Raw genomic sequence first — 13,987 nt, forward strand, 5'->3', positions numbered from 1 at the left:
TATGATTGGATATGACTACTTTGCACTTTTTTTTTGTCAGCTCGTGCGACTGCCACCGCCATATGTATTTTAAAGAGATTCTATTAAAACTTCATCTTCACACTTTCTCCATATTACAGACGGGCTGATCTTGGACTTAATCTGGACTGCAGGAGGGGGCCAGGGATGGTGAGGCCGTGTACGCTCTCGCTGTAAGATCATCTCAGAGAGGCTCCAACATTTTGACAGAAAGGATAGCCAGGAGGAGGTGTTGATGATCAGATCAGATGAGTTTTGAGCCCAAATATAATGAATAAATACATAAATAAATACATACATACATACATACATACATACACATAAATACATAAATACATACATACATACATACATAAATAAATAAATAAAGCTGCACACAGACTGGGAGAGCGAATTGACTTTGACAGACATCTTGTCTGTAACAATTCACTGTAACCTTCTTCGCGAGCCTTGCTGAAGCCCTTTGTCAAAACGAATGGACGTTCATGAAAAGACATCCTGAATGCCAGAGCAGGCACTGGTGCTATTTGTACATACAGTACAGTACCGTACAGTCAGCATCTCTCAGCCAAACACTCTCAGTCTGCTTACACTTCTGCTGAAACACAAGACACAAAGTACAGCATACCAGGGACAATGTATCCAGCTGGTTATTGTCACAAATCACTCCAATCGTTCACAGTCCAAACAGTGCTCCCATCTCTTACCCTGGCCTTGTAGACCTGTACTGCATGGGCTTGTATTAAATGCATCTCTGTCACTGGGAGGGCGGCGACCAGCCCAATCCTATTTCTTTTTAAAATTACATTTCACAAAATATCAAAATGCAAAAGCGATCGGCAGTAATTATTTTAGTCCGAATATCCTACACACAGCCGCTTCAAATTGCCATTGGTCAAGATGGATGACATATCCATTTGAAGATGAGGCTCTTTTAATCAATATCAACAATGTTTTGCTGGCCTTTGCCCACTGCCCGCATATTATCATGTTCGGTTACAAATTAAAATGCTATCCCACTAACAGACACTGGGAGAAATGTCATGGTGAAAATCTAATTGTGCTCCTGTCATTTCTGCAGCAGCAGTGCAATTAATTCTATCAATCTGCATAACCTTTCCCCAAGAAGTGTATGATGGCATTTTTAGTGAGCGTAATGAATGGACTGTGAGTGAAAGTATGGTTAGACAATCATTACATCTTTTAACAAATGTATTTAATCAGATTTGATGTGGATGGGAGTGGGGAGTGGTGGGGAGGAGAGAGTGGGGAGCATTGACGTACAGCCTGATAATTCAATATGGTAAGTGGGATCATCCTAGACACTGGTGCAATCATCACAGCATTATCATGCTCGGAGACAGCCTGTAAACAACACTCGTGCATCAAGCCATTTCACTTTTTTCCTGTATGGATTTTTGTCCAGTCTTTTCTTTTCCTCTTTTTTTCTTTCTCTCTCTCTCTCTCACTTGTTTTCTTGCTCTCTCTCTTCCTCGTTCTTCACTTTCTTCGCCAACCACGTTGTTTAATGAAAGTGGAGGGTGAGTTCTGTTTCAGGCGAAGTGAATTTGCCAAAAGCAATTTCCAGAAAGACCAAGCACTTCCAGACTTCTCTAGCAAAGAGCTCCTCACTTTTCATAAATTAGAGAGAGATGAGAGAGAGAGAGAGAATGAGATAGCAAGAGACACTTCCATCAGGCTGGAATCCTCCAGGGAAGTGCGGGGAGGTGAGTATTTGGGCCTTAAACTGAGGTGAAAATCCTAATTTATTAAGTATTGATCACCCCTAAACGACAGTAAGTGCTACAACATTTAGTGAGAAAACTGTCAAATTGACACACAATTTTCTTACATTCCAACTCTTTAATGGTTTGGGCCCACACAGAAAGACTATAAAAATATTAGCCATCATGGAATCAGACAGGAAAAGAGCATCCATCAGACTTCCCACTTAGAGTGTGAAATTGTTAAATTACCTTAATGTCTTAAACAGCCGACCTTTGGGACTCTGGTGATGCATTTTGAGAGTGTGTCTTACTTTTTCGCCCAAAGAACATTGTTTTATTTGATTTTTTTTAATGTAGCCGGTAATAGGAGCCCCATTATGTGTGCGCTGAAGACGCCATTACATGGTGTTAGAAAGTACCTTGCAAAAAAAAAAAAAAAAAAAGGTCTGATTTGAGTAAGTGTGCTTAATCTGGAGAGGCGGCCTAATCTAATTTCGATCAACACTCCCTGCGTCTGGGCCAACGAGGAGGATGTTAATCTGACCTCATTAACCTCCAGGCCGCTCCGAGAAAGCTGGGCAGCACAGCCGAATAATAAATAATGGATCATGTTCAACACCGGACTGGAGGCAGCCAGCTCCGGCTGATCTTCACCTCTCGGCCAATTAATAGGGGTTAGTTCATGTCAGCCAGACAGACATGGCAGAGGGGAAATCACTGAAGAAGGGGAGAGAGAGAGAGAGAGAGAGAGTGGTATTGGCGGTAGCAGACCCACCAAGACCTTGTTTACAGTATAACAGCCAGTTCATGTGCAGGGCAGTCAGATTCAAACTTGGCCTTTTTCTCTCTCTCTCTCACATACACACACACACACACACACACACACACACACACACACACACACACATTTTGTAGGGAGAGACTGCTGCCCTGTCTACTCTTTGCCACACACTGCATCATGGGCCACATTAGCTTTGCCTTCTAGATGCTTCCAGTCGGCCCGCAGGGCGCAGGAGCCTCCGCTGAGGTCATGTGGTGCTGGCGTGTCGGCGTGTCGGCGCATTGGCTGTCCTTATGCCAGGTCTGGAGCGTAATTGGGCAGTGAGGGCCTCCAACCTCATGAACGCACTTTCTTCATTTCTTCATCCTCCGCAGTTGGACAGTCGAACAAGGTGAAAAGTATGAGTGTTATCCGAGGCTGCAGCAGTGGTATGGCCTCATAACGATCATCCTCCAAAAATAATAATAAAACAGTTCAAAAGGAATGTGAATAACATCCTGGCTCTTACTTTGCAATAATCTTTTTTTTTGGTGAAGTGACTACACTGGATTAAGTGAAATAACATTTTAAAGTGAAATAATGAATTTCTTTATGCGTATCTTTACTTCCCTCCCTCTTGTCCCCCTTTCACCAGAAGAAAATCTCTGTCTGTTTCCCTCAAACCAAATACATTACGGCCATCGTGTATTCTGATGATCCCAGCAAAGTCAGGCATCAATAAAAGTATAAATGACTGAGGGGGAATAGCACCTGCAGCTCTGCTGATGAATTTTTAAACATTAATCTCAGTCTCCCTCATAAGATAATAAAAAAAAGCAAATCTAAATCTACTGGAGAAAAGTTAGGAAGCGTGGCAACTTGGTGTGGTTTCTTTTAAAGGCCTGATCGCCTAAGTTCCTGCTCTTCAAACGTGCAATTACTTTCTGAGGAAGATCGTTACCTGGTTACCACAAGGGCTTACGTCCCCTCTAGAGACCTTTAAAGAGAAGGATAAATCTTCTGAACGACTCACTTTAGTCTTCAAAAGACATTTGATTTTTTTTCTTTTAAAAAAAGACTCATGGCCTACTTCAAATCTCACTCTCAACGTAGCATTGTTGAAGGCCTCCATCTTAGTTGTCTTTTGAAAGTATGACCAAACTGCTTTTTTCAATAAGCCTAACCTAGTTTTTCTCTATCTTGACACCATTTTCACATATCCTCCTAATGCAATGCTAAAATTGAATTTACCATGTTAACAGTTTGCTAACCAAATTCCCTGCCCCCTATTTTTCATTGGTGATTTTGCAAGGTCTTCTTTTAAAAGTGTCACGTGCATATAGTTGTTTTGACCTTGGAATGGCTGTTAAAATAAAGGAAAAAAACAGAACTTGTTGAGTCTTACTTGTTGATTATAGAAAAAAATATCAATCCACTTCTAAGCCGCTCCTTTCATTCCATTCCATTCCATGCTGCCTCGCTTTGAGCTGAATGGCCTCTCTGGCTTTCTCTTTTTGTCCCTTTTATATAGCCATGCAAAGTATCCCTCAACATCAAAATTGCACTGAATGCATTAATAGGAAAATGAAGATGACCAGTTGCAGGGCTGGATTATGTCCTTGACTGGAAAAAAGGGGCCTCTGTCTTCTCCCTCGTGACACACTGAATTTGAACATTAGAAGCGCAAGTCACAGTCAAATTTTCTTTCTTTGCTTTCTGCTTTACTTAATTTACTTGACTTTCTAACTCCAAACCTCCTCCAGCAAATTTAGCTGAAGTGGAAAGTATTAATTCATTAATCTTCGTGATAAGTACATGCTGTCTTGCTAAAATTCCAATGCTAACCATTTACAATTAGTCACAGCACGTCGGCAAAAGATTTTTCTGGAACATGATTACAATTCCCTGACACTAGTGCCATGAAAAATGTTCTTTTTTTTTTAGCCCTGTTGTAAATCCATTTCTCTGCATAAAGAAACTTGGCAGCAGTTCTGACATTTTATGAGTGACTCTCATACCTTACCTGAAGTGGCTCCTTTGTGTGGCGTTTGTCTTTTGTCCCTTTTATATAGCCATGCAAAGTATCCCTCAACATCAAAATTGCACTGAATGCATTAATAGGAAAATGATGATGACCAGTTGCAGGGCTGGATTATGTCCTTGACTGGAAAAAGAGGGGCCTCTGTCTTCTCCTACGTGACACACTGAATTTGAACATTAGAAGCGCAAGTCACAGTCAAATTTTCTTTCTTTGCTTTCTGCTTTACTTAATTTACTTGACTTTCTAACTCCAAACCTCCTCCAGCAAATTTAGCTGAAGTGGAAAGTATTAATTCATTAATCTTCGTGATAAGTACATGCTGTCTTGCTAAAATTCCAATGCTAACCATTTACAATTAGTCACAGCACGTCGGCAAAAGATTTTTCTGGAACATGATTACAATTCCCTGACACTAGTGCCATGAAAAATGTTCTTTTTTTTTTAGCCCTGTTGTAAATCCATTTCTCTCGCAAGAAACTTGGCAGCAGTTCTGACATTTTGCGAGTGACTCTCATACCTTACCTGAAGTGGCTCCTTTGTGTGACGTTTGTCTTTTGTCCCTCTGAACATCTCGATCTGTGGTCTGTTTTAGCCCCGAGTCAGCCGCAGCTCGGAGACCTGGAGCTCAGTGACCACACCAGACGGACAGATGGGCCAGAGGAAATGGGGTGAGTAATGAGGAATCTAAAGTGAAATTGTGTTTCCCCGAGAGCGCACGAGGAGAGAAAAGAGACATCGGGGCGCGCAGACTCGATGGATAAACACATTAGATGGCTAATGGGTTATTTCAGTGTTGGCCCAGGTCACAGGGGTCACGGGGGAATGCACTTAGTGAGGCAGTGGAGTTTCCTGATCGGCTGGCCAGCACGGATCGAACCAGTGTCTGTCATGAGAGAACACATTGTCCCTTAAATGTCAGACCTTCTATCCATATCATTTATTGGGCCTAATTTCACAATTTGAAAGACTAGGGAGGGACAAAATGTCTCCTTGCCAATTGTCCCATAACTGACTTGGATTTAAAGAGTTATCGTTGAGATATAGAACTTAATTTTCACTATTTTTATCTTCTTCATTCCACTCCAAGCAATCTGAGAAACATCTCTCTCTCTCTTTCAATCTCCATTCATCTCACAGCCTCTCTTTCTCAAACACACACACACACACACACACACACACACACACGCAGTCTGTCTTATGGAGTAATGATAATATTTTAATATTGCTATATATAAAATAGTCTTTTTAACATAAATTCCATCTCTTAGTGTTCAGAAATTTTGACCTAATCTTGGATATAATGAGACTCTTTCTTAGCTGTACCTTTGTGTTTGTTCGGGGTGTAATTTGGGAAGCCTAAGTGTCACCATTTGGGGTTCTTTCCCCCACGCTGATGGCCCGTATGAGTGTATTAAGTGCTAGGGGGTCCGCATTGTGTTCCATTGCTGAGGCTGGGATTTTTTTATTATCATTTTCAAAGCATCAAAGGTTTTCTCCAGCCAAGCTTAAAGAGATGAAAGTTTGCCTTTGTTCCATGCCTGCTACATTACCGCCTTGCATTAGGCTCTTTTTTATCCGTGAAATTACCTTTTAGATTTCTCATTGAAAGAGCAGTCGACAACGCCGCCGTTCCGCTCCCTCCTCTCTTTTTTTATCATATCATATTGTGTTTCTCCTCCAGCATCTGAGAAGATAGCAGCATTTGCGTTTAGATTTTTTTTTGTGTGTTGTTTTTTTTCCTTCTCCGTTCTGCGGATGTGTATGCTCTCGCTTTGCTCTCTTCTGCTCGGGAAAGTTCATCTAACGTTTCATTTTATGGTCACTGTTGTCTTTGATGGGTCTAATCCCGGCGACAAACAGCGGCGTGTTTGTTCATGTGTCAAAACCGAGATGGATGTTGACTAAAACTCTTTTGTTCTGGGTCCTCCCAGGGCGGCTGTCGCCGTCACTTAAATCGAGACTTTGAAGATGTGACGGTGCACCTCTCTCAAAGCGCTCCTGACCAAAAAAACTAAGATAGCAAAAAACAAAACACAAACAACAGAGACGCAGCGCGCCTGTGGATACAAGCTGTTTCTCTGCTACTCTCAGCCCTCACTTTGATGCCACGTATAGCCAGCCATGTTCAGATGCAGGATTTACCTTGCCTGCTGCCAGTAGGTTTGTGGTGTACACAAAACATTTTCCATGTTTGTCATTTATTTCATTTTTTCCCATTTATGTCTTTATTACAAATTTATGCTGCAAAGGCTTGAAATGAAGCGTGTTATTACTCCGTGCAAGTAACCAAATATTGATGTGGGCTTGGCACCAGCCCACTCTGATGACTCCAAGGCTGTAAAATGTGGTGACTCCCCTCTTGAATTCATCTACAATCTGTTGGTTGTGTGCCCTCCAGAAAGAATGGAATCACAATAGTGAGTGAACTTTTCCATTTCTCTCCGCTCCATCTTCAGCATAATGTAATTAATTGTTTTTTTTTTTTTTCTTCGTCCGTGTAGAATTGGAAATGAAGATGAAAAATTGGGCCCGTTTAACATAGCCATAGGATTTGGAAAGCTGATGCTGTCAAACTCAATTAACACTCACACTCCACACAAGGATTTCCAGGACACAGAGAGAAGAGGGGAAAAAACTCAATCAAGATATAGTCCATGAGTTTCACTGTGCTGGTGATGGAGGGAGATAGCCTAGTGCCCAAATCCCCGGAGTGTGAGTGATTGCTCTTTTACCTGGGTCGGGTGAATCCACACGCATTCCTAATTACTTCTCTTCTTCATTTTTACATGTGCAAACAAGGAGTCATCCCCCCCCCTCTCTCCTCATCACAGCGGCTTTGACCACCAAATGAGCTATAAATGAAAGAAATGTTTAAGCCAGCCGTAAAAATTCAAGAGGTGTGCCAGACTACAGAGCTTTAGGCAGTGGTGCATTAATCCCCACTGAAATAGGAGGCCTGGCTGTGTGAGTGTGAGTGAGTGAGTGGTTGAGTCAGTGTGTGTGTGTGTGTGTGTGTGTGTGTGTGTGTGTGTGTGTGTGTGTGTGTGTGTGTGTGAGTATGCGTGTGCGTGTGCGAGTGTGCGAGTGTGTGTGTGTGTGTGTGTGTGTGTGTGTGTGTGTGTGTGTGTTTCAGGGAGTGCTTTGGCAAATGGGTTCCTGGAGATATAATATGACTGTAAAACACCACTGTACAGTCACAATAGCTTTTGTACTTGAGCAGAAGACTAATAGAATCATATTACAATCACAGAAGATGCCATATCCCTCATTAATCATCAAGGCATGTAATGTCTTGACAAAGCAATGTTTTGTTACAATAACTGGTAACTGTTACAACAGCTATTTTAACATTTAATGCTTCAACAGTCTGTCACATTTTAATGAGTTGCATCATGATAATGAGCCCTCAGTGTGATAGCTGTCCTAATTATGCATGCCGTGTCACAGAAAACAAAGGCCTGCTCCCCCACATTTGAATCATATGAAGCATCAGTATGATATCTGTCATGATAGATACATATGTCACTCTGTCATGCCACTAGAAATAATCTGTCACCAAACCTCTGCGAGAGCTCTGGCACCTGTCACAATATGGTTATGACATGGTTATGCATATGGCGTATGACAGGCTTATGACAGGTGATCCTCACTTTCAAGGAGATAGTTCCCTCTAAGATGGACCTAGAGCTGTAAAAGTTACACATCTGCTATACTTGATCCCATACCACATCAGGACGTCACCTACTTCCCCCAAAAGAGAACAATCTCTAAGATGCAAATAGACCCCTGGTGTTATATGTGTCATTCTGAGAGTGTGTCTTCAAAACACATTAACTTCTTAATAATAAGCATGATTTCTCAGTTGAAACTCTTTATGGAATATCATTTGATATATGAAGTGCTATAGCTTGCAAAAAGGTCTCAAAAGGCCACTGCTTATGATTTAGACACCGAGAAAATAAATATGAGCCATTTGTCAACGCTGTAGTATTCAAACAAACAATGAACACGTATCCAAGTCAAACTGCCTCCAGCAGACTTCCTGTTGCCATTATAATTACACACAAAACTTCAGGAGTCGAAAATGCAGGGAAGTTGTCACTTCAGTGGCCTAGTAGGGTAACTTTAACGCATTTGAATGTTAATGCAGCCAAATGAACTGAGTCAAGTGAGCTGAGGGCTTCATTTGCATGAAAAGCCATTTGAGACTTTGGACCACTGCGTCTCATGTGCAGTGATTTCAGTCCTTCAGAAATACTATTAGTCATTTAAATATTAATGCTCATACATAGACGCACACACACACAAAACACACACACACACACACACACACGCACACACACACACACACACACACACACACACTTGCACATTTTCTCTCTCTCTCTGTCACACACACACACAGACACATACACACACACACAATCACTTGCATACAAACATCAAATGTTGCCTTCCAACGTGGCAAACAAGAAAACAATCACGGCGGCACAAGCGGCTGTGGCAAGGGTGCTTTTATGAAGTCCTGCTCTCGTTTTAATTGGCTCAGAAAGCGTGGCCAGGCTTCTCTCTCTCTCTCACTCTCTCTCCCTCTCCCCCCCCCCCTCCTCAGTTGTATTTATGATTGATTTAGTCTTTCAGGGATAACATCACTTTGGACAGCAATATTCAGACCCCCATTAACCTGCTGATGTCTCAACCACTCGACTATGACCACATTTGCATTCCTCTCCAGGCTGAAAAGCCACTGCCGAGGAGAGACACAGACGCCGACGCCGGGGTTCATTTCAATAGGCATTACATTACCACAGCCGCGCTCGCACTGAGCGCACTTACTCGCTCGCCTCGCCAGCCTGCTTTTTAATAGATCAAAACAATCAATCCAGAGTGCTTTGAAGGTATTATAATTGCCTGACATCAAAAATATCGAGCAATTAAGTTGGGGAAGCATCTGGCATGTACTTGTTGCTTTGCTCATGCCATGAAGAATGTTTGATTTTTTTGTTTTCATATATGAAATGGGATGTACGCAAGAATGGACTGGCCACATACAAGCAGCACCAAAAGCTTTTGAATCAGTCGCCAGACACCAACACAAGCTCAGAGATGAGCTCATACATGAAAGCACACACATGCACACAAACAAATATGCATAATAACATACCATGTGCATAGGCACACATTCACATGAGAACTCATACAACCCTACTTCCAAATCAGTTGGGAAAGATAAATATAAATAAAAACAGAATGTGATAATATGCCAATATTGTAAACCCATATTTAGTTGCAAAAAGGACCTAGACAACATCAAATAAAATGTCGAAGCGGACTCATTTGACTATTTCATGAAAATGATACGCTCATTTTGAATTTTATAACATGTCTCAGAAAACTTGGGACAGGGGCAACAAAAGGGCTGGAAAGGTTGTGTAATTCCAAAGAAAATGCTACAGTAGGAGGAACATTTCACTACTAATTAGGCCAACTGGCACCATGATTGGGTATAAAAAGAACATCCCAGGGAGGGAAAATTGGAAGTATTCACCACTCTGTGAAAGTAATGCAACGATATAACAGTAATGGTTGTCAATGTCAAATTGCGAAGAATTTTGGGGTTTCATCATCTATAGTACATAACATACAGTATTCAGAGAATCCAGAGAAATCTTTGTAAACAAGGGTTAAAAACAATGGCTGTGATCACCACAACCTCAGTTGGCACTGTGTTAAAAACAGACCTGTTTCTGTAAAGAAAATCATTGTATAAGCTCAGGAAAATATCCGATAACCACAGTCTATGAACAGTTTGATACTCCATCCACAGATGCTAGTCAAAACGTTACCATTTGGACATGATCCTGAAATGCTGCTGTCCTACTGTACCTGGGCCTGAGCTCATTTAAGATGGACTGAGGCAAAGAGAAAACCTGTCCTGTGGTTTGACCAATCAAAAATTGTAATTGTTTTTTCAATCGTATGCACCCTCTGGGCTAAAGAGAAGGACCAAGTCCCCAGACTGTTGAGTAACTGAAATTCTATATCAGGCTAGAATAGGACAACATTTCATTCACAAAAGTCCAGCAAGTCTCCTCAGTCCCCAAACGTTTACAGACTGTTGTTAAAAGATGAGATGATGCAACACAGTGGTAAACAAGCCCCTGTCCCAACTTATTTGAGATGTATTGCTGGCATCAAATTCAAAATGAACATATATTTTCCAAAAAACAATCACAATATAAATAAATATAGGCTGTACATGCATTCTGTTTTTATTATGACCGCCCGGCATAGTGGCAGTGATCATATAGGTTTAGTCAGATTTTTTTTTTTTTTTTTTTTTTTTTTTTTTTTTTCTTTTTTAGCATGCCCAAATTTCCGTCAATGATTCGGGACACTGAAAGACCGGGGTACCACGAAACTTGGTGGGCATGTAACCCCACATGGATAGCATGGAACCATTGTTTTTCGTTTTGATCTGTAGCCCCCCCGCTGGACTGGACCCCCCGAAAGGAGGGTAGGGCAGACACAGTTTTCTGTGAATATCTCGAAAACCGTAGGGTTTAGGAGGACCATTTTTTTTGTATGTTGATCTCAAGGGGCCATGTCAACCCATTCCATAACCACTCATTTCATGTATAGCGCCACCTAGTTAAACACAAAAAGTAAAAATGAGGTGTTGTAATTGAAGGTATCTGTGACCTAACATAGTCAAAACTGCACGAAATTGGAATTGTAGGATCATTATGACACCCTCTGTATGCACGCCAAGTTTTGTGGAATTCCGTTCATGGGGGGCCACACAATAAATTAATTTATGTTACTATACACCAACTGGCCTGTAGGTGGCCGGAGACAGTTTTCTGTGAATATCTCGAGAACCGTAGGGGCCTAGGAGGTCCACCTTTTTATGTATGTTGGTCTTAAGGGGGCATGTCAACCCATCCCATTACCACTTATTTCATGTATAGCGCCGCCTAGTTAAAAATTAAAAAGCAAAAAATTAGGTGTTTTCATCACAATATCTCTGGCTGACAAGGTCAAAACTGCACGAAATTAAAAGTGTAGGATCATTATGACACCCTCCGAATGCATGCCAAGTTTTGTGTACTTTCGTTCATGGGGGCCTTACAATAAAATAATTTATGTGTACATTTAGTGGCGATACACCAACAAGGATTCGGGACACTGAAAGACCGGGGTACACAAAACTTGGTGGGCATGTACCCCCACATGGATAGCATGGAACAGTCATTCTTCGTTTTGATCTGTAGCCCCCGCTGGACTGGACCCCCGAAGGAGGGTAGGGCGAACACAGTTCTCTGTGAATATCTTGAGAACTGTAGGGCCTAGGATGACCAATTTTTTCCGTATGTTTGCCTCCAGGGGTCATGTTAATCCATTCCATGTGCACACATGTGCATAAACAGATACACTGCACACACATACATTTACAGTAATCATAATTATGACACATACTCACACAGTAGACATATGTACGCATGCATGCACATGCACAAACACACATACATGAGGCAAACACACAAGCACGCACATACACACACACACACACACCCACACACATAAACATAAATTTGTACACGCGCACACATGCACATAATTCAAGAATTTTTCCGTCATCTACTCCCTGAATTTTTGGTCATTGATACCCGGGACACCCGAACCACCGGGTACATGAAATTTGGTGGGTATGTAGCCCCACTACACTTTTTACGGAAACATTTCATTTTCGCACCGGGGACCACCACCACCAGCCCCGGGCTAGCTAATTTGAACCGCAAAAAAAAAAAAAAAAAAAACAGTTTTTCCTAAATAACTACCTGAACCGTGGCACTGAGGATGAAGAATCTTTTATGGTATGTTGGTACCAAGGGCCCACATCAACCTGGCTCATAATCACTCATTTGTGATTTGCACCTCCACCCCCCGGTAAAAAATGAAAATGCAATATTATTCTGCTTTAATTGCCCCTATCTTCAGTTAAGATGTTCAGAACTGCACCAAATTTTATGTGTATGATTGACCTGGCATTCTCTGGGGGTATGCCAAGTTTAAGTAGAATTTCATCCATGGGGGTCTAAAAAATTAGGTTATGTGTACATTTAGTGACTGTACACTCATTGGCCTGTAAATGGCGGTGCACACATATACACATGCACACACACAGGCACCCACATACTATCGGTATTAGAACGGCCGATACATAATTATAAATTCAGTAGGATTAAAAGAAAGCCAAAATAAATATTCATCATCATCATCATGGCTGCATTTTCAGTATTGGCGATAAGTAGTCGTTTGTCCACTAGATGGCGCATCGTTGCAGTGAGACGTAATTTTGTTGGAAGTTAAAAGTGGGTTGGAAAAAACAATGGACGCTTCCTACAAGGACTGTAATTTACCGCAGCGGACATCTAATAAGGATAGGACGATGTTCACATGAAGTGTAATTCCCATTTCTACTTGAAGCCGAAATAAATCTGAGGATGTTTATCGGACATGCTTGGTTTTTACTGCAGGTACGTTAATCTTGTAATATCAATAAGGACCTAGGTAATGTTACCGTTCGCGTTAGTTGAGTGATGGAGGCATTTGATTGATTGCATTTGTAGAAAACTATAAATGCGGTTATACCAAGCAAATTGATAGCAGCACTGTTTGTATCTTTCGACTGTCATTTATTGCACGTGCTACAAAATCATTCTGTGCAATGGAAGATTTACCAACGTTACACCGGTCTGATACAGTTTTGCCTATACATGCGTGAGAATGAGACGCCTGTTTATTGTGTTTTAAGTGCGTGCATGGTGTGAGAGGGGAATCGATGTGCTTTGATTACAGCTTGGTAGTTGTAGTCTTGTGAAATTAAAAAACGTGTGTGTGAAGTATCAAACAATGACACCTTCATTTCATTATGGCTGCTTTAGCAAAACACCTTAAGCTACTGTGTAGTGGGTCCCATCTAGAAGTGGCTACTTCATTCGCTTTCCTTGACTCATGGAGCTGCTTGAATGTTATTACAATTTTTTAAGCCACGATATGGCAGTTTAAGTCCAGCTTGATACTGTAAAGCGAAGCCATTGGTTTCAAAGGAGATTTTAATTGTGTCGCCAGCATAGCCTATTGACAATTTATGTTGTAAATAGGCCTACCTTATAATCCTACCTGTAGCTTAGGGAAGCTAACAGCTTTCTATTAGGATCTAGTTTGTTAGTTACCGTTTTGTCATAACTCCCTGATGCATTTTTTTAGAATAGCCAGAGCGTGTATATCTCAATCGGAAAATTAAACAATATCGGGTGCCTATGGACTAGGCTGGGTGAACCCAGCCTGATCTGCCCCGCTATTTATTTTTGATTTCTTAAAAGATTGAGCTTGGTCTGATGAAAGCCAGATTAGCCATGGACCTCAGTTACACAA

This window comes from Alosa alosa, chromosome 16 (assembly GCF_017589495.1).
Source record: "Alosa alosa isolate M-15738 ecotype Scorff River chromosome 16, AALO_Geno_1.1, whole genome shotgun sequence".
NCBI classification, from domain to species: Eukaryota; Metazoa; Chordata; class Actinopteri; order Clupeiformes; family Clupeidae; genus Alosa; species Alosa alosa.